Genomic DNA, 18,940 nt, shown 5'->3' with positions numbered 1-18,940 from the left:
GAGCTGCAAAACTTCACTGTGGGAGAAAGAAGCAATCCCTGCTGGGAGCAAGGAATATAGCTCAACCAAGCTCCAATTGAGGTTTTAATTAACAAATTTAGACTGCTGAATACCAGCTACAAGCACAGATAAACCTGGAGTAAGTGGAAAGGAACCCTGAGGTCTCTTCCAGCAGAGAGGAGGCAGGGCTGATGGAAAAAAAGAAAATAATCAATAAATAACAACAGAGGCTTTGGGAGTTGGCTGAGATCAAAATACTGGAAAAGGGCTGTGTCCCAAGAAAAGTGGCACATAGAAGCTGGTACCAACTCCAGCTCTGGACTGGTGAAACTGGGGGCTGGGAACTGACTATGAAATTGGGATTTCTTTCTTTTTTCTTGTATTTTTCTCTCATTCTAAGTAGCTCATTAGAGAAAACCTCAGGCATTTTCAATTGTCAGCACTGACCCAGGCATGGGTGGAGTTATGATAGTCAGGGAGACAAAGGAAGAAGTCAAGTGAAGGGGATAATTCCCTAAATGACTTATCTTCCCTAAGAAAAGTTGGGGTGGGGGTGAGGGGGTGGACCAAGCTCAAGTGGCTGCCTTGTGGGAAAAAACACCAAAACAGCTTAAGGCTGGCTTCTGACTCACCCTCAGACCCTGGCAGGGACAGAGTCCTCTGAGAATTAAAGGGACCACACCTCTTTACAGTGGTGGGGAGCTGCAGGCTGACAAGCACCACCTGCTGGGCAGGATAGGAAAGACATCGAATCTAGAGGCCTCACAAGAAAGTCTCTCAATCTTCTGGGTCTCATCCTCAGGGAACATGACACTGATTACACCTTCTTCCTGAGACCTGGGCTCATCTGGTCTGGGAAAATCTGATTGGGGTGATCAAGGAAACCAGATGCCTAGACAAAAAAAACTAGGAAAAATGAAGATATGGCCCATTCAAAGGAGCAAACTTTCACTTCAAAAGAGATACAGGAGTTGAAAAAACTAATTAAAAGATGTTCAAACAAATATGCTAAATCAATTCAAAAATCAAATGAACAAGTTGAGGGAAGATACAACAAAAGAGCTGTCATTTTGCAAAACACCAGAATTGGATTGGCTTTTATAAAGGGGGTTCATTTAGTTACAAATTTACCGTCCTAAGACCATAAAAGTGGCCAAAGCAAGGCATCACCAAGAGGAGACCTTCACTGAAGAATGGCCAATGGTATCTGAAACACCTCTATCAGCTGGGAAGGCATGTGGCTGGCATCTGCTGTTCCATTGCTCCTGGGTTGCATTTCAAAATGGCATTCTCCAAAATGTCTCAGTGTTTCTCTTAGATCTTCTCTCAGCTCCTGTGCGTCCTTGCTTCTTTCTCCCAAGAGGTTTCACTCTAAGCGTCTGTGGGTCCTATCTTAGCCTCTTCTGGGTGAACTCTGGGCTTCATCTCTTAGCTTAGCTTCTCCAAACATCCTTCTCTCTGCATCTCTAAGCATCTTTAAGCATTAGCCTGTGTCAGCTCTTAGCTCTCTTAAATTCTCCAGTGAATTAAACAAGACCCATCCTGAGGAGTGACATCATCAACATGGCGACATAAAAAACTACTGAAAACTTCTCTCCAGAGATTCAACAGTTAAAAAAAGGAGGGCAATTCTGAATTATTTGAAACCCTGGAGGAGGATATAGACTGGAGGAAGACTCTGCAAATGCTGAATTGAAGAAAGAGAAGAAATATCAGTGATGAAAATGTTCAAAAATTGATTGTGGTGTTGAATGCACAACTATATGATAAAACTGAGAAAACTGTACACTTTGGATGATTGTATGGTATGTGAATATATTTCAATAAAATTACATTAAAATAAAAGACCCACTCTGAATGGGCAGGATCCACACCTCCATGGAAATAACCCAGTCAAAGGTGTCACTCACAGCTGGGTGAGTCACATCTTCATGGAAACAAATCAAAATGTTCCACCCAACAAAATTGGGTTAAAAGATCTTAGCTCTTCTGGGATCCAAAACAGTTTCAAACCAGCACAGCCCCCTTGAGGAACTGGGGAAAAAATGTAGAAATATTAAACTTCCCCACCTGGGGAATTCTTGATATTCTCATAAGCATGGGGGACTACAAGTTTAACAGGCTGAGCCCTTGAGCTTGGGGCCTGCCTTTATGAAGCTTCTTACCACAAAGGAGAGGTTAAGCCTACTTAAAATTGTGCCTAAGAGCCCCCTCCCCCCCACCCAGAGAACCTCTTTTGTTGCTCAGATGTGGCCTCTCTTTCTAAGCTAAATCAGCAGGTAAACTCACTGCCCTACCCCCTACATAGGACATGACCCCCAGTGGTGTAAATCTCCTTGGCAACGTGGAACATGACTCCTGGGGATGAGTCTGGACCTGGTATCATAGGACTGAGAAAGCCTTCTTGACCAAAAGGGGGAAGAAAAATGAAACAAAATAAAGTCTCAGTGGCTGAGAGATTTCAAATGGAGTCAAGAGGTCATTCTTGAGGGTATTATTATGCATTATATAAATAACCCTTTTTAGTTTTTAGTGCATTTGAATAGCTAGAAAGAAATACCTGAAACTGTTGAGCTGCAACCCAGTAGCCTTGATTCTTGAAGATGATCATATAACTATATAGCTTATATGGTATGACCGTGTGATTGTGAAAACTTTTTGGTTCGTACTCCCTTTATCCAGTGTATGGACAGATGAGTAGAAAAAAGGGGGACAAAAAGTAAATGAATAATGGGGGGGTAGCATAAGATGTTTTGTGTGTTCTTTCATAGTTTCATTTTTATTCTCATTTTCATCTTAATTTCTTGGAATAATGAAAATGTTCAAAAAATTGATTGTGGTGACGAATGCACAGCTATATGATGATACTATGAACAACTGACTGTACACTTTGGATTATTTATTGTATTTGAATATATCTCAATAAAGTTGCATAAAAAAAAAGAGTCTGTGTGGTTGCTGGTGTATCAGGAATGTCATAATCAGAGTGAAAGGAGGAAAGTGAAGACATAAATGCCACGTTTTGATGTTCCTGATTCAGCAAAGAGGAGCCGTTGATGGTTCTTTCCCCTTGGCAATTGTGTCCTCAGGCACATGTATTATTATATATCACCTTTGTTTCTTCACTAAATTTGACCTATTTTTCTAGATCCTGAGAGATCACTGGTCAATATTGGTTAATTATGCTCAAAGCATTTGTTGTGCCTTCCCGGTTCCGGTGAGTCTGAAATACCTGCTGATTTAGACAATAACATTGGTCTCTGTTGTGTCCTTAACAATCGACTAAATCAAGGTTCAGCTGAGGCCTTAAACCTCACATTTCAGTGTGACCTCCAGCTTAATGGGTCTTTCAAAGGCTGCTTTAATGTTTACCTACCAATATGCAAGTCACACATTTTTTTTTAATTTAGGCCATACAGACTTGACTTCTCATTTTTCACGTTTTGCCTTGGGTTTTCCTGAGATTTTAAGACAAGGAAAGATCTTGACTTGAATATACCAAGTTAAAAATGGAGAGAATTTTATTATAAAAAATATATAAACAGTGAACCCAAATGTAAACTATGGACTATAGTTAACAGTATAATTATAGTAATAGCATTTTATCAATTGTAACAAAGTTGCCATAATAATGCAAAGTGTTAAGAATAGGGAAAACTGGGTGGGGGGGCACTTTATAGGGAACTCTGTACTTTCTGTATGAATTTTCTGTAAACCTACAACGTCTCAAATAAAAAAAAAAAGGCATTACATTTAATACTATAATGTAACAGAGCTGCTAAGCTGTAGTGGGCAGGGGATACCATCACTAAACCTGACTCTGAGGTCTTGGCTTTTTGGGCAATGTCCTGTTGAAACATAACAGAATTCAAGAGAAGAAATAGAGGCAAAAAACAACTGTTTTAGATTATAAAGATTTGGCTATTTAAATATAAAGCCTTACCTTGTATTACATCATTATAAAAGTATGTATTAAGAACTAATCAATAGCCTATCCATAATATACCTTTTTGTAGCTGTATTATAATTAAGTATAACTAAGCATTTAAGATTTTATTGCTTCCAAGATTTTCTTATTTGATGAATATTTGCAAATCTTTCTATGCTTTTGTAAGCTTTCCTTTCCAATAATTTAATTATCTTTATAGCTCTCCACGATGTTTTGTTTCTCTTAAATTCTGGTGCAATAACTTGAATATAATACAACAACTATAGCTGGTGTATTAGTTAGGCTTCTCCAGAGAAACAGAACCAAAATGGCATATAAATATGTAAATATTAAGAGATTTATGATAGGAGTTGGCTCATACAACCATGGGGATTGGCAAGTCTGAATTCCATGGGCAAGCTGAAAATTGGAAACTCAATTAAGGTAACATTGAAATCCCTAGGAGAAGCTGACTGTGTGGAATAGAGATAGAAACTCTCATTTCTGACTGCTGAAATAATCAGTTCTCCTTTTAAGACCTTCAACTGACTAGATGCAGAGACTTCTTTCATTGCTGAAGGCAATCTCCTTTGTTGATTGTAGATATAATCAGCCATAAATGCAATCAACTGACTAATGATTTAAATCCACAAAACACCCTCAGAGTTAGCAATCAGGCCTTTGCTTGCTTGACCAAACAACTGACACCATAACCAGGCCGAGTAGACATAGGAATTAACCATAACAGCAAACATTTTTTTGTTTTACTTTTTAATTTTTCTCAGTTCTTTAGAAACTCCTATGTTTCCAGTAGCTTTCTATGTTCTTCCATTTGGACACTCAATCTCAGCTCATAGATAATACCCCAGTCTTTTGTGCCACCACCCTCATAATTTTGGCTTTCATCCTAAGGCTTTTCCCTTACAGTAGCAAGATGGCTGCCACAGCTCCAAAGATCATATTCTTACATGACAGTATCCCAAGTAGGAAGAAAGGACAAGGACAAATTGCTCTTTTCCTCAGGTTTATCAAGGAGAAAAAGCTCTCCAAGAAGCCACTCATCTGACTTATTGTCCATAAGTGAGTCACATGGCCACTCCTAGGTACAAGAGAGGATGGGAAAATGAATCCCAGGGTTTCCAAGATTAACTTAACCAGTCTGTAACACTTCTTGAAGTAGGCATGTGGTTACTCCAAATAGTCAGGGTGTTATGGAGAAAGAAGTCAGGAATGGCTTTGGAGTAGGCAATCAGTGGTTTCTATCACATTCCCCTATGAAGAAAGGGGAGTAGCAAATGGAGGCAAAGGGTTGTCTTGATTCAGAAACTTGGTAGATAATTGAGGATACTGGAAATGAGCAAGTTGGGGGGAAAGAGAATGATTTTAATTTTGTACATAGCAACTTTAACATGCATATGATACATTGAGTTGTGTATGTCCAAGTAGATGGGAAACCTGAGACCAGATCATAGGAGAAAGTTGTGCCCTGGAGAGAGATTAGAAAGCTGTCATGTACTGATGGCAGGTGAGGCGATGGAATTGAATGTGACCATCCAGAAAAGTATAACGAAAAAGAAGAGGAACTTGTGATAAAACCATGACACTGACATTATTTAAAGAATGGGAAGAGAAATTTAGGTCCTGGAGAGCTGCCCAGAAAGAGAAGGCAGAGAGATAGGAGCAAAGCGTTTTTTCATGAAAGTCCAGCAAGAGTTTCAAGAAAGGACTGATGGAGAGAGTCAAATACCGTGGAAACTTCAAATAATATGAATATGGAAAATGTCAATGATACAATTTGGGCAGTTTGGAAGTCCTTGTTTTGGTAGCAGTATTATCAATAGAATAACTAGGCCAAAGGTCAAACCATGGTGAGTCAAAGAATAAATGGGAACCAATGAAAAGCAGAAAATAGTTTAATATATTACAACATACACACACATACACAAATGCAGGCATCACTTACATTTGTGATACCTTAATTTTAAAAACTGAATGAAAATGGTAGACATTTTAGGCATTGTGATTTTTTTCCTTAATCTTTAAAATTTTTATTATGGAAGATTTCAAAGATAAACAGAATAGAATAATGAACCATGCCTATCACCATATGCCTGTTTTCTGGCAGCACTATGATTTTTGAAAGAGAAACTGAAGACAGTTGTCCTTTCAGCACACCCCTGAAATCAAAAGTGGTGTCTAATTTATCTATGGGTGGACAATCTGGTAAATGCTGTAATTCAAGCTAGGATCTAATCCTGACTCCAATCCTTGCTAGCCTCACGACCTTGATTTAAGTGGTCTGCCATGGCCACACCTTCTAGTTTCTAAGGCTTTAAACCCAGGTCTGACTCCAAAGCCCACAATCTTCACAATTCAGAAATCTGTTAAGCCTATGAAAGTCACAAGTCAGCTCCCACTTTTATTAGTGCCAGACTGAGTTTAGTTTTTCCACATGAATCTTTCTGTCTACTCTCCTTTCCACAGTGCACAGACAAAATGAAAGCTATACAAGAAGAGATTGGAAAGAGGTTCTTTGGTCAGGACTTCTGCCAAGAGGCAGAAGTAAGAGGAAGAGTCTTCATAATCCTAAGGATTTAGTGATACATCCCTTCCTCTGGTCCAATCAGCCCTTTCCTGGAATTTCCCCACCAGCTGTAGTTGAGAAAGATAACCTGTTAAACAGAGAAATTCTCCAGCAAAGGGCTGTGCAAAAAAAGGAATGTAACTATGTGGTGCCAATAATATAAATCAGTCATATGCAAACTTTACCATTTTAATTGATATCAAACAAATAAATTATTACAAAGAGTTTCAAATTCTGAAATTTCAGGTATTTTTAATGGGTTTTTCATTGGTAATAGCCTTATCTTTCTTCTATTAGTGAAGAAACAAAAGCAGACAGTAGCTAACACCAGATCCTTTGAGCCATTGCTTTAGAGAAAACCAATTTAGGGAGGCACACAGAGGATGGAGTCAACTTTTATGAGAAAGTTGCTCATGTTTTCCTCTGATACATCTTTTCCATTCAGATGTTTTATGACAACTATGGTTTCTAAGGACTGACAACAATACAAAGTTAAGACCGACATTCTTAAAAAAGACTTCACTTATTACTTAATCACTGCAATCTGACTATAAAACCATCTATAAAGGGACTCATTGTTTCATCTCAGGAGGCCAAATTTCACTTTCAGATATAAACGTTGAGTCTAAATTTTCTTATGCCCTCAATGGGATGAACATTTTGATACATTTTTCCAATATAGACAATAATCCAAAAGTTTATAAATCTGATTGCTTTTACATTAAATGATTGAAAGAATCACAATCAGTAGTGCTTAAGATAATATAAGTTCTCACATTGGGTATCCTTTTGTTATTCTCTACAACCACAATAACAATAAGTCCTAAGATTTATTGGGACAGTATGCTAGGCATTGTGCTTTCCATGCAACTTATCATTGAACATACACACGAACTTTACAAGGTAGGAATTATTATTTTGTCCATTTTATAGAGGAGAAAACTGAGGCTTAACACCATCGAGCAAGCTTCCAAAGCTACACGGTCATTAAGTGACAGTGGTGGGACTTAAACCAAGGTGGTAAGAGATCAGATTCCAATACTTCCAACTTTCAGTACAAAGAAAAGAGAGAGTATTAATTACTATCAATAAGAAACCTCACTGAGAAAGCAAAAGCAAATGGTTAATAAGCCAATGCAACAGCAAGAAAAGGAGCTAAGGAATATTTATTGAAACAATATAGAGCTTTCAAGAAATATGTACATCTGAGCCACTTATTTTCATTTTTCTTTTTGGTATAAGAGAAATTTTTCAAGTAAACAAATAACTAAATGGATTACATGAGGTCAGAACTATTTTTGGGGACCAAATCTTGGCAAGCACAACCTGTTATGCTAGGCACTTAGAATGGTTTCTATCACTTTTATAAAAAGTATTTAGGCCCAAGAATTTGGTTTTTAAAGACTCAAAGGGAAAAAAAAAATGTGTGTTTTGTTACTAGCAATAGGCTATCTCATCATGACATCTGTTTCCTGAATTGATGCATGGAAACCAGGTTAACAGACTCCTTGTGTCACAGGTTGCTATGAACTGATCAGCTGAAGGCCCATCATGGACCCACTCAGAATAGAACAGATGAATGAGACAAAAGGCATGGCCCCTGGGGGGCCCATGCTTCAGTGGTTGGTGTCTGTTTAAATTTGGGATAAACAGTTTATCTAGTCATTCTGAATGGTCCCATCTCCTCAGCAATTCCCTTTTCTTCAAAGTTGTGATTGACAGCACCTTCAAACTTTTGCCTTCTTTATGCATAAAATACAGTATAAAATTTATAATTGCACTGAAAAGCTTCCCACCTTACTCATTCTAATAATTCAAAGTTGTCCCTAGAATAATTGTCATCAGTCCATTTTACTTTTTCTATAGAACATTCTCCAGATTCTTCTCCCCACACAAAAGGTATTTCCTCCTTTTGCGGGAGGTTGGGATGTGAAATATCCACCACATAGAACCATCTCTGGGGTTAGGATCACTTGGTTCAGAAGGAATCTCCCTGCTCTGGAGATCCAGTAGTTAGCCATATTACCATTATCCTCTTTGCCTATTTATGCTCCTAGAAATGCCAAGCTTTAACGAGATAGGCCTGTTGATGGGAAGCCCTATTTCCATTTTGAACCAAGTGCTCCAACCAAAAAAAAAAAAAAAAAATTGGTTCACTGTGAACTTGTAAAAGAAGGCCTTCATGCTCCACTAGTAGTGAAGATACAGTGGAACATAACTGTAAAAGGCATGAACTTTCAATTCAGAAAGACCTAGGTTCTAATCCTGGCTCTACAATTTAGCAACCATAAGATTATGGACAAGATATTTGCATTCTGGATGCTTCTGCTTCATTAAGTATTTTCAGCCTGCATGCTTGAACATGACTTCCCAAGTGACTTTTTTACGCGCTCTCTCAGTACCAAGACTAATCTCCTAAATTATTACTTACTTATAAAGATATTCTGGAAATGAAGCAATTTGTAGGTTTACAAAGCAGACTCATTGGAATATGGGGCAGATAAGGAAGTTTGAGAGATAGGGAAGCCATTGCAGGGGAGGAGGACAGGCTGGTGATCTGAAAGGAGTGTGCCAGGAAGAGGAAGGACAGGTCCTGGTGCAGATGTGGTGAATTCTATGGGGGTTGATGAGAAAGACTGTGACCGGTGAAAAGGAGTTACAGCCTTGCTACATGTGTTTGAGAAACGATATGCATGTAAGAGGAGTCATGATAGGCAAGTTGCCTATGAATAAAGGTGCCTGGGGGATGCAGGTCACGTTCAGAGAACTCTCTGAGCATGAGAAAAACATTAAGCATGAGTTCGCATCTTCAAGGAATGTACAAATAGTCATGGGGATGTTAAACAGGGGCAGGTGACAGCTGTGATAATTTAAAGATGGTGGTTTAAAAAGAGCATGGTGGGGAGAGAGAATCACCAAAATCAATGTGTAGACCTTGTTTTGATTCTGAGTTGTACTAACTAACAATACAAAATATTTTTCAGAGAATAAGGGAAATTTGAATCTGGGCTGGGTATTAGATCATCTTAAAGAATTATTCTTACTTTTGTCAGGAGATATAGTAGCATTGTGATTGTGTTAACAAAAGAAGTCCTAATTTTGTAGAGATATGTAACTAAATGTTTACAAAGTCTGGGATTAAAAAAATATATACGCAAGCAAAAACAAACAAAAGTACAAAAAAACAAAATCCCTTATCATTGATGAAGCTGACTGATGGATAGACGGAGGTTCATTATATTATTCTCTCTACTTTTTATGTTTGCAATTTTTCATAATAAAAAATTAAAATTATAAAAAAGAGAATGACCCTCAAGCATGAGAAATGAATAACAACTAACTCGCAATGAAATTTACAACCTGCCAGAAACTAAGTATTTTAATATGTATCATTTTAAGTTTCTTAGTCCTATGAGGTACATACTCTTTTTATATCCATTTTGCTGAGGAGCGAGAGACCCTGAGAAGTTATGTCATTTGCCCCAGGGCACAAAGTTTGTAAATGGTGAAACCTGGTTACACACCCAGGCAGTCTGACTTCGGAGCCTTTGTTTTCACCCACAGCCTTACTGATGTCACCACATAATAAAACCGGAACACTGCTCTAGGGATTATGGAAAGGACTTACTCTCTAATGACAGTAATAAGCTGCCAGATTTTTGCTAGGGAAAGGGAGATAAAGATATGTGGGACAAAAGGAATGTGATAAGATAAAACTATTAATGTGTGGGGTTCACAGATTTCCTCTTTCACTTTCCTCTGATCTCTGAGGAGAACAAGGACAAAAGCCACATGGGAAATTCTGTGAATTCTTAAAAGACAAGCCATGAGAGAAGTATATTTCACACAGGGACTTTTTGGTGACACAGACAGAGTGAGGGGGCTGTGAGTGTCATAAAGGAGAGAGGTTGGAAGGAGCAAGATGGCAGGAGCCGAAGTTGGGGAGTGAGTAGTAACTGTGGGAAGCAGGTATCCAAGCTTATATGAGGAAAATGTCTCTACAGAAATTGTTTGCAGCTGAGTTGGCATGGGAATCACATGTGTTTACTTTAGAGGAGGGCTGATGGAGATTATGGGTGAAGGGATTCACTAAAGTGACTACAAAATTTATAGTCCAAACTAAGGTACTTTGGGGAGTGGAAAGAGGCACTATTAATGATTATAAGGCCACAGGTAAAAAGCCTTGAACATTTAATCACCCTAAATCCCAATGTCCTGTAACCCCTTGGTGCCACCACAATCTACTGGGATAGGAGAGTAAGACCCTTCCTGGAGTTTGGGAGTGCTAGAAGGAAAGGCTTTGAATAAGAGTGGCTGTGGACAAAGTGCTTGGATCCCATTAAAGAGATAAGATTAAAATTCTGTTCAGACCATGTTTGTTTTTTTTTTTAATTCAATTTTATTGAGATATATTCACATACCATACAATCATCCAAAGTGTACAAATTCACAGTACCATTATATAGTTGTGCATTCATAACCCCAATCTATTTTTTGAACATTTTCCTTGTACCAGAAAAAGTGAAAATAAGAATAAAAAATAAAAGAACACCCAAAACACTTCCCACCTTATTTTTCATTTAGTTTTTTGTCCCCATTTTTCTACTCATCCATCCATACACTGGATAAAGGGAGTGTGATCCATAAGGCTTTCACAATCACACTGCCACCTCTTGTAAGCTACATTGCTATATAATCGTCTTCCAGAGTCAAGGCTACTGGGTTGCAATTGATAGTTTCAGGTATTTACCTCTAGCTATTCCAATGCATTAAAACCTAAAAAGTGTTATCTATATAGTGCATAAGAATACCTTCCAGAATGACCTCTCAACTCCATTTGAAATCTCTCAGCCACTGAAACTTTGTTTCATTTCGCATCCCCCTTTTAGACCACATTTTTTTTTTAAATGCAATATCACTTCAGAGCTGGACTAGTGGGTCATGGCTTCTGAGTTTTCTGGGGTTTGTATATAAAAGAATCCAAAGAACACGTATAGCATAATCAGGGTGAGGCTCGTAGAGGCTGAGGGGATAAAGTTTGTGTGAAAACAAGAAAGAGAAAATAAAGGGTATGGGAGTTTCTGCAGAAGGGGAGAGAAGGGGCAATTTGAGTTGTAAGGAACAGACTTAGGTTTACTGATCACCAAGTAGCTCCACCTTACAAAAACTTACATACAGCCACAACATATTGGCTTCACATAGAGGGAAAAATAATTCAGAAATTGGAAGCTTGTACAGAAACCAATATAATTCTAGACCCTGGATTATCTTCACCCAGTTAGCAGAAGCTATTTGTTTCTTCTCTACCATGATTGTTATTCACCTACCTCTCTGCCTCTGCTCCTCTTGTAGATCTTTGGCTTCTACTCTTCCTACCAAGGACTCACTTCTTCTATGGTTCTGGCATTCAAGATCTGTAAGGCAGAAAATATGTTCAGTCACCCACCATCACCCAGCAAGGAGTTCCTGCTGGGAAGAGTATTTGTGTTAGAAAACCTCATATACTATTGGTTAGGCTGCAAACTAGCCTCTTCAGAGCAAATGCCTACACATTGTCCAACAGCTGTGACAAAAGTAATGAGATCACAGCAAATAGAAAGAACTGTGACATCACACTCTCCTAGATTTCCAATCACCTTTCTGGCTGCTTCTCAAGTTCATTTTCAATCTCACATTCCTCTGCCTAGGCATTAAATGATGAATTTCCTTAAGGCTGAGCTTTGACTTTTTTAACTTCCTATACTTTCTTCTTATACCATCTTAACCATGCCCATGGATTCAGTTCATATCATGTTCCAATGATTTGCAAACGTACCTCTCTTGCCTAGATCTCTCCTTTGAATTCCTGATATCTAATTGCCAACTTAACATTTCCATTTTTATGTGTCACATACAAAATGTTAGGGACTTAACTTATGCTCTTCTGCCTTCAACATGTCTCTCTTCCAGTATAGCTTTCCTTGGAGAATGACATCTCTTCCATTCAGTTGCAAAAGCCATAAACTTAGGAGCCATCCCCAACACATCTTTCTCCCTTGAACTCATTTTCAATCCATCCCCTTGTTCTGTTCAATCTCACTTCCTCAACATTGTTCTGCCAAACCTGCTCAAACTCTTCCAAAACATTGAAGAGGAGGAATCTCTCTCTAACTCATTTTATGAGACCAACATCATCCAAATACCAAAGCCTGATAAAGATACCACAAGAAAAGAAAATTACAGACCAATAACTCTTACCAATATAGATGAAAAAATCCTTAACAAAATACTAGCAAATCACATCCAACAGCACATTAAAAAGTATACACCATGATTAAGTGGGATTCATCCCAGGTATGCAAGAAAATCAATTAATTTATTATACACTATCAGAATGAAGGGGGAAAAAAAACATGATCATCTTAGTTGGAGGCAAAGAAGGCATTTGACAAAATCCAGCTGTGCTGGATTGAATCTATTATGTCCCCCACAAAAGCCATGTTCTTTTAATCCAATCTTGTGAATACAGACTTAGTATGGGTGGGATCTTTTGATTAGGTTGTTTCCATGAAGATGTGACCCACTCAACTGTCAGTGAGAACTTTTTAGATTATTTCCATGGAGATGTGACCCTGCCCATTCAGGATGGGTCTTGATTAGTTTACTGAAGTCCTTAAGAGAACTTAGAGCTGACATAGACCCAGACTCTTGGAGATGCAGACAGAAAGACATTTGGAGATGCCAAGCTAAGAAATAAAGCCCAGAATTGGCCCCAGAGAAGCTAAGAGAGGACCCCCAGATGCTTAGAGAGAAACACCCTGGGAGAACAAACAAGGACGCACAGGAGCTGAAAGAGAGAAACTAAGAGAGACAGAAACCCAGAGATATTTTGGAGAAAGCCATTTTGAAACCAGAACCTGGGAACAAATGACCAGCAGATGCCAGCCACGTTCCTTTCCAGCTGACAAAGGTATTCCGGGCACCATTGGCCTTCTACAGTGAATGTATCCTCTTGTTGATGCCTTAGTTTGGACACTTTTATGACCTTAGAATTATACATTTATAACCTAATAAATCCCCTTTATAAATGCCAATCCATTTCTAGTATTTTTCACAATGGCAGCTTTAGCAAACTGGAACACCAGCACCCCTTTTTGATAAAAGCACTTGTAAAACTAGGAGTCAGAAGGAAACATCCTCAATGTGATAGATGGCCCATATGAAAAAACTACCACCAATGTAATACTCAATCTTGAGTCCATGACAAGGTAAAGACAAGGTTGCCCACCCTCACCACTGTTACGCAACATTGCACTGGAAGTTATTTCCCTAGAATTTAGGCAAGAAAATGAAATTAAAGTCATCCAAATTGGAAAGGATAAAGTAAAACATTCCATATTTGGAGATGACATGATCCAATATAGGTACCATTTCACACTCACTAGAATGGCTACCATTAAAAAAAAAAGGAAAATAACAAGTGTTAGAGAGGATGTGGAGAAAGAGAAACACTCATCTATTGCTGGTGGGAATTAAATTTGTGCAGCCACCTTGGAAGACAGTCTGACAATTTCTCATAAAGTATATGATTACCATCTGAAAGACAATCTCACTTCTAGGTATATACCCAAAAAACTGAGAGCAGGGATTCAAACAGATATTTGCACACTAATGTTCATAGTGACAATTCACAATTCCCAAAAGATGGACATGACCCAAGTGTCCATCAACAGTTGAATGGATAAACAAAAAGTTAAACACATATGATGGCATATTATATAACTTTTAAAAGGAAGGATGATGAAGACATCATATCGAGTGAAATAAGCCAGACACAAAAAGACAAATATTGTATGATCTCATTGGTATGAAATAATTAGAGTAAGCAAATGCATAGAGTCAGAAACTAGATTATAGTGTACCAAGTTCTGGGTTGAGGGTAGAGAATGGGGAGTGAATACTTAAACTCTACAAAGTTTCCATTTGGGATGATGGAAAAGTTTTGGTAATGGATAGTAGTGATGGTAGCACAACATTGTGTATGTAATTAACAGCACTGAATAATATATTGAATGTGGTTAAAAGGGGAAATTTTAGGTTGTACATATATTACTAGAATAAAATAAATACATATGAAACACCTATAACTGATGATAAAAATAAAGGTGGAATATTCATTAAAGTTATCTACTCTATAAAGGACAACATGTCTCTTACTCAGAGACCAATTTCGTTTGGGGTGGTCTTTTAGAAATTGCGTATTTTTAAGATTAAAAGGTACATGATCTAGGGACTGGGTAGTTACAGGAAAGAAATAGACTAATATCCTCATTAGAAACTACTCTCAAATTTTAATACAAATGAATAAAATTGAAGGAAAAATAAGTAAAAAGGACAAGAAGAAAATTTAGGTAAATATTTTAATAATATTAATGTGGAAATGTAAAAACAACACCAAAAACAGATAACTTAAAGGAAAAGATTAATAGATTTGACTGTGTAAAAAATGTCTAGCTTCTGTTATGTCACACACATGCACAAACAAAAGAATACTATTTGCTATTGACAATTAAAAGACAAATAACAAATGTAGTAATAATTTTCCACATGTAATACATGAATGATGAAAATGTTGGATATAAAAGACCTCTGAAAAATGCATTGAAGAAGGCAAATATTCCGAAAGAGTAGTCAGCAGAGCATATGAACATACAGTTGAAAAAAGGAAGAAATATAAATGGTCAAAATCCTAAGAAAAAATGTTTTACCTCATTGATAATTTTTAAAAACCTGCAAAATAAAACAATGGGATAACATTTTTTTTACTGTTCATATTGAAAAATACTCAAAAGCATGAGAGTAGACATAAGTGTTACTCAAATACTCAGTAGACATGGAAATTAATCATCCCATGATTCTGGTGGGCACCTGACAATACATGTGTCAAAATTTAAAATATCTATACCATTTGGCCTAGAAATTTAATCAAAGAAAATAACTGACAAAGTGTAAAAAAAAAAAAAGTGTTGAGAATAAAATGATATTTGTAGCAATGTCTGCAACAGGAAAAATCCTGGAAACAACCCAAATCACAATAATAGATTAGTTAAATAAATTAATATTATGGTAATTCTACACCGTGGAAAACTCTGTAACCATAAAATTTTTATGTATATTTAATGACATGAAAATGTCCATGATTTATTCAGTAAAATGTATATTACAAAATAGCATTTCCCTATGTCTATATCTATATCTATCTATCTATCAATCTAACAATGTTTATATATGCATCAAAAGGTCTCAGAATCTCAAGAACCTTTACTAACAGGTTAATAGAGGATATTGCTGAACAGTGGGATTATGACTGATCTTTAATTTTATACCTTTCTATACTGTCTGAATTTTTTTCAAAAGCATTACTTTTATAATAATGTTGAAAAAAAGGTTATAATAAACATTCAGTTAATGGTTTTTAAAGGCATAAAGATAAGTTAGACTGCTATCTATATTAAGCTATATCCTGTTACCACAGATACCTACTTTCTCAAAGCTATCAATTTCCATGGTTTGGAGTAGACTTCACTTTCCAAGAATAGTGTAATAACTCTACCATGCCATCTAGTGTTAAGAACTTGTGATGTCTTGAGAAAGTATTACAATTCTAAAAAAATTTAAGTATTCAAATTAACCATAATAGAGGCAAAACAAATATATCTTAAAATAAGGCACTGAGATTTGCTGTGGGTGCATAGCTAAGTCAAAGTCCAGGTTGCAAACTCAAACTGCAGCTACGTCTTTCAATTCAGGTGTAATTGAAGAAATGACAAAAGAATACCCCCTCCAAGTTGTTTGATATTAATTTAAACTGGTAAAGGGTAGGGGGCATGTGTGAGAATCTCCATCCCCATCCTTATCTCTCTCTCTCTCTCACTTACACACACACACATACACACACATGCATGCACACACACACACATACACAGATACCCTTACCATTACTAACATCACCATCGTCACCTACTGAATTTGAGAATCAACTAATCTTTAAAAGTTTATAAAAACAAAGGTTCTATTTGGAGATATACCCAGGGCCTACTTGCTTTTGCTTTAAGGATAAAAAAACAATTAAAAGGTGAATTACAGATTTATTTCCTTGTTTTCTCTATACAAATTAGTATTTGAAGGAAGTTGATGTTCTGTTGAGAGCTTGGCTCCAGGCTCATTTGGGAATCATTTAATCAATACAACTCTAAGGAGAGCCATATATCAATCAGGCAAAAATATTTACTGAGTTCCTATGTGCCAGTCTGTTCTTGGTGTTAGAAAACTATTCTTTGTGATGAGAAAAAATAGTTTCAAAAGATACAAAGACTCTGTCCTCAAGTAATAGACTAGTGTGGTTTTCTAAATTTAAGAAGATGTTTCCAGTTTGATACCATGTATCCAGTACCTCAAAAATGTTCCTGTAGTATGACCAATAATTTAATTTCTGGGAATATATCCTAAAGAAGTAAGGCAAGAAATTCAATTTGGCAATATATAATAGTGATAAGTTTAAAAGAACTGAAATGATCAAAATTAAAAGTGGGTTAAGAAATTAAGGAGCATTCATATAGTAAAAGACTATGTTACCATTTAAAATGATCTATCAAAGGGCTTTCTGTTAGTTTTTGCAAGTCATTTTTGCAAGTATTCATAATGGGAAAAGAAAAGGGGAGAAAACAAAAAATATACAAAAGATCTTAAGTGCTTCTGTGGGGGTTGAGACAGGAATCATGAGTGATTCAGCCTGTCAGAGTTCTGTGACGAATGAGGGGTGTGTAAAAGTCCACCCAGCTCAAGGTTAGATGGTGAGGCTTCCATGATATACAGGGTTCCCAAAAGCAAGCTCCAAAGACTATGCACATACACAGACATTCAGGTTACCTTGTGGTCCTTGGGTGGAAGGTAGTATGAACTGGGTATAGCTGCACCTTATCAAACCTTCACCCCTCAAAATGAGGCAGAACTAGATGAGTCTGAAGAATGTGAGAGAGGCCTATGCTAACAGACATGTGGAAATCAAATACTTGGGCAACACTAGAACTACCCCCCAACTCCACTTTTCTGAATATTTTCATGTATTGGATGACCAAGCAGGGCTTGTTTCTTCTCGTGTAAAATGTATTTGACCAGGAGTTTTACAATGCCTTTCCAGGCTTAATATTCTGTTGCACTGGTTCTTCTGTGCCTACATTTATTAGAGTTATATGTTTCCTTGTCAAAGCACTAGAGAATGATCCAATTTGTGCTGCAACCAGTCATCAGGGATCTTGGAGTAAACCAAGAAATAGACAAAGTTTGTCTTCTAAGCAAAAAGCAATAGAGAGCTCCTTTTGTCTGATCTTTCTGGATCTGATAAGTGTCTACACCTCTATGCATAAGCCCCAGCTTCAGCAAACCTGCTTCAATGAAAATAATATATCAAACTAGTAAATAGTCTGGAATAACAGTTTAGAGACATCTGTTATCACACACATCATACAACAGTCTGGAATGGGTGGGATGGCTGAGATCTCAGCATAAAAACTATAAGTAAAGCCCCTTCAAAGGCTGGTGCCCCTCCCCACTGCATGGCAAGTTGAGTTGGAACATTTCCCTGTGGGAAAAAGAAGCCGTCTCTACTAAGAGCTAGGGAAGGTAGCTCAACCAAGCTCCAATTGCAGTTTTAATTCACAAATTTGGACACTAGAATACAAGTTATGGACACAACTAAACCCAGAGCAAGCAGGAAAGGAAAAAATGATAATAAATAAATAAAACAGAGGCTTGTGAAGTTTATTGAGCTCAGAATACTGGAAAAGGGTTGTGTACCAAGAAAAGGGGCATATAGAACTCGGTACCAACTCTTCAACTCTTGACTGGTGAAATTAGGGGACTGGAAACTGACTCTGAAAAGGGTTTTCTTTCTTTTTTTCCCTCTCATTCAAAGAAGCTCATTAGAGAAAGCCTTACACTAACCAGGCAAGGGTAGAGTTAAAACAGTCAGAGAGACAAAGGAAGAAGTCAAGTGAGGGAGACAATTCCCTAAAAGACATATCTTCCTTAAGAAAAAAGGGGCAGGGCTCAGCTCAAGTGTCTGCCCTCCGTCAGAGAATTCAGACCCCACGGCCTGGAGGAAAAAAAAAAAACAAAAAAAACAGAAACAGCTTAAACTTGGCTTCTGAAATACCCTCAATCCTTGGCAGGGACAGGGTCTGCTGAGAATTAAGGGCACTGTAACTCTTTACACCAGTGGGGAGCTGCAGGCTGAAAAGCGCCATCTGCTGGATGGGATAGGAAAAGCAGAGTCTAGAGGCCTCACAGGAAAGTCTGACAATCTTCTGGGTCTCATTCTCAGGGAAACTTGTTACTGATTACACCTTCATCCGAGACCTGTGCCCGTCTGGTCTGGGAAAATCTGAATG

The sequence above is a fragment of the Choloepus didactylus genome, chromosome 15 (genome assembly GCF_015220235.1).
Source record: "Choloepus didactylus isolate mChoDid1 chromosome 15, mChoDid1.pri, whole genome shotgun sequence".
Lineage (NCBI taxonomy): Eukaryota > Metazoa > Chordata > Mammalia > Pilosa > Megalonychidae > Choloepus > Choloepus didactylus.
Note: the sequence above shows the minus strand (reverse complement) of the source record.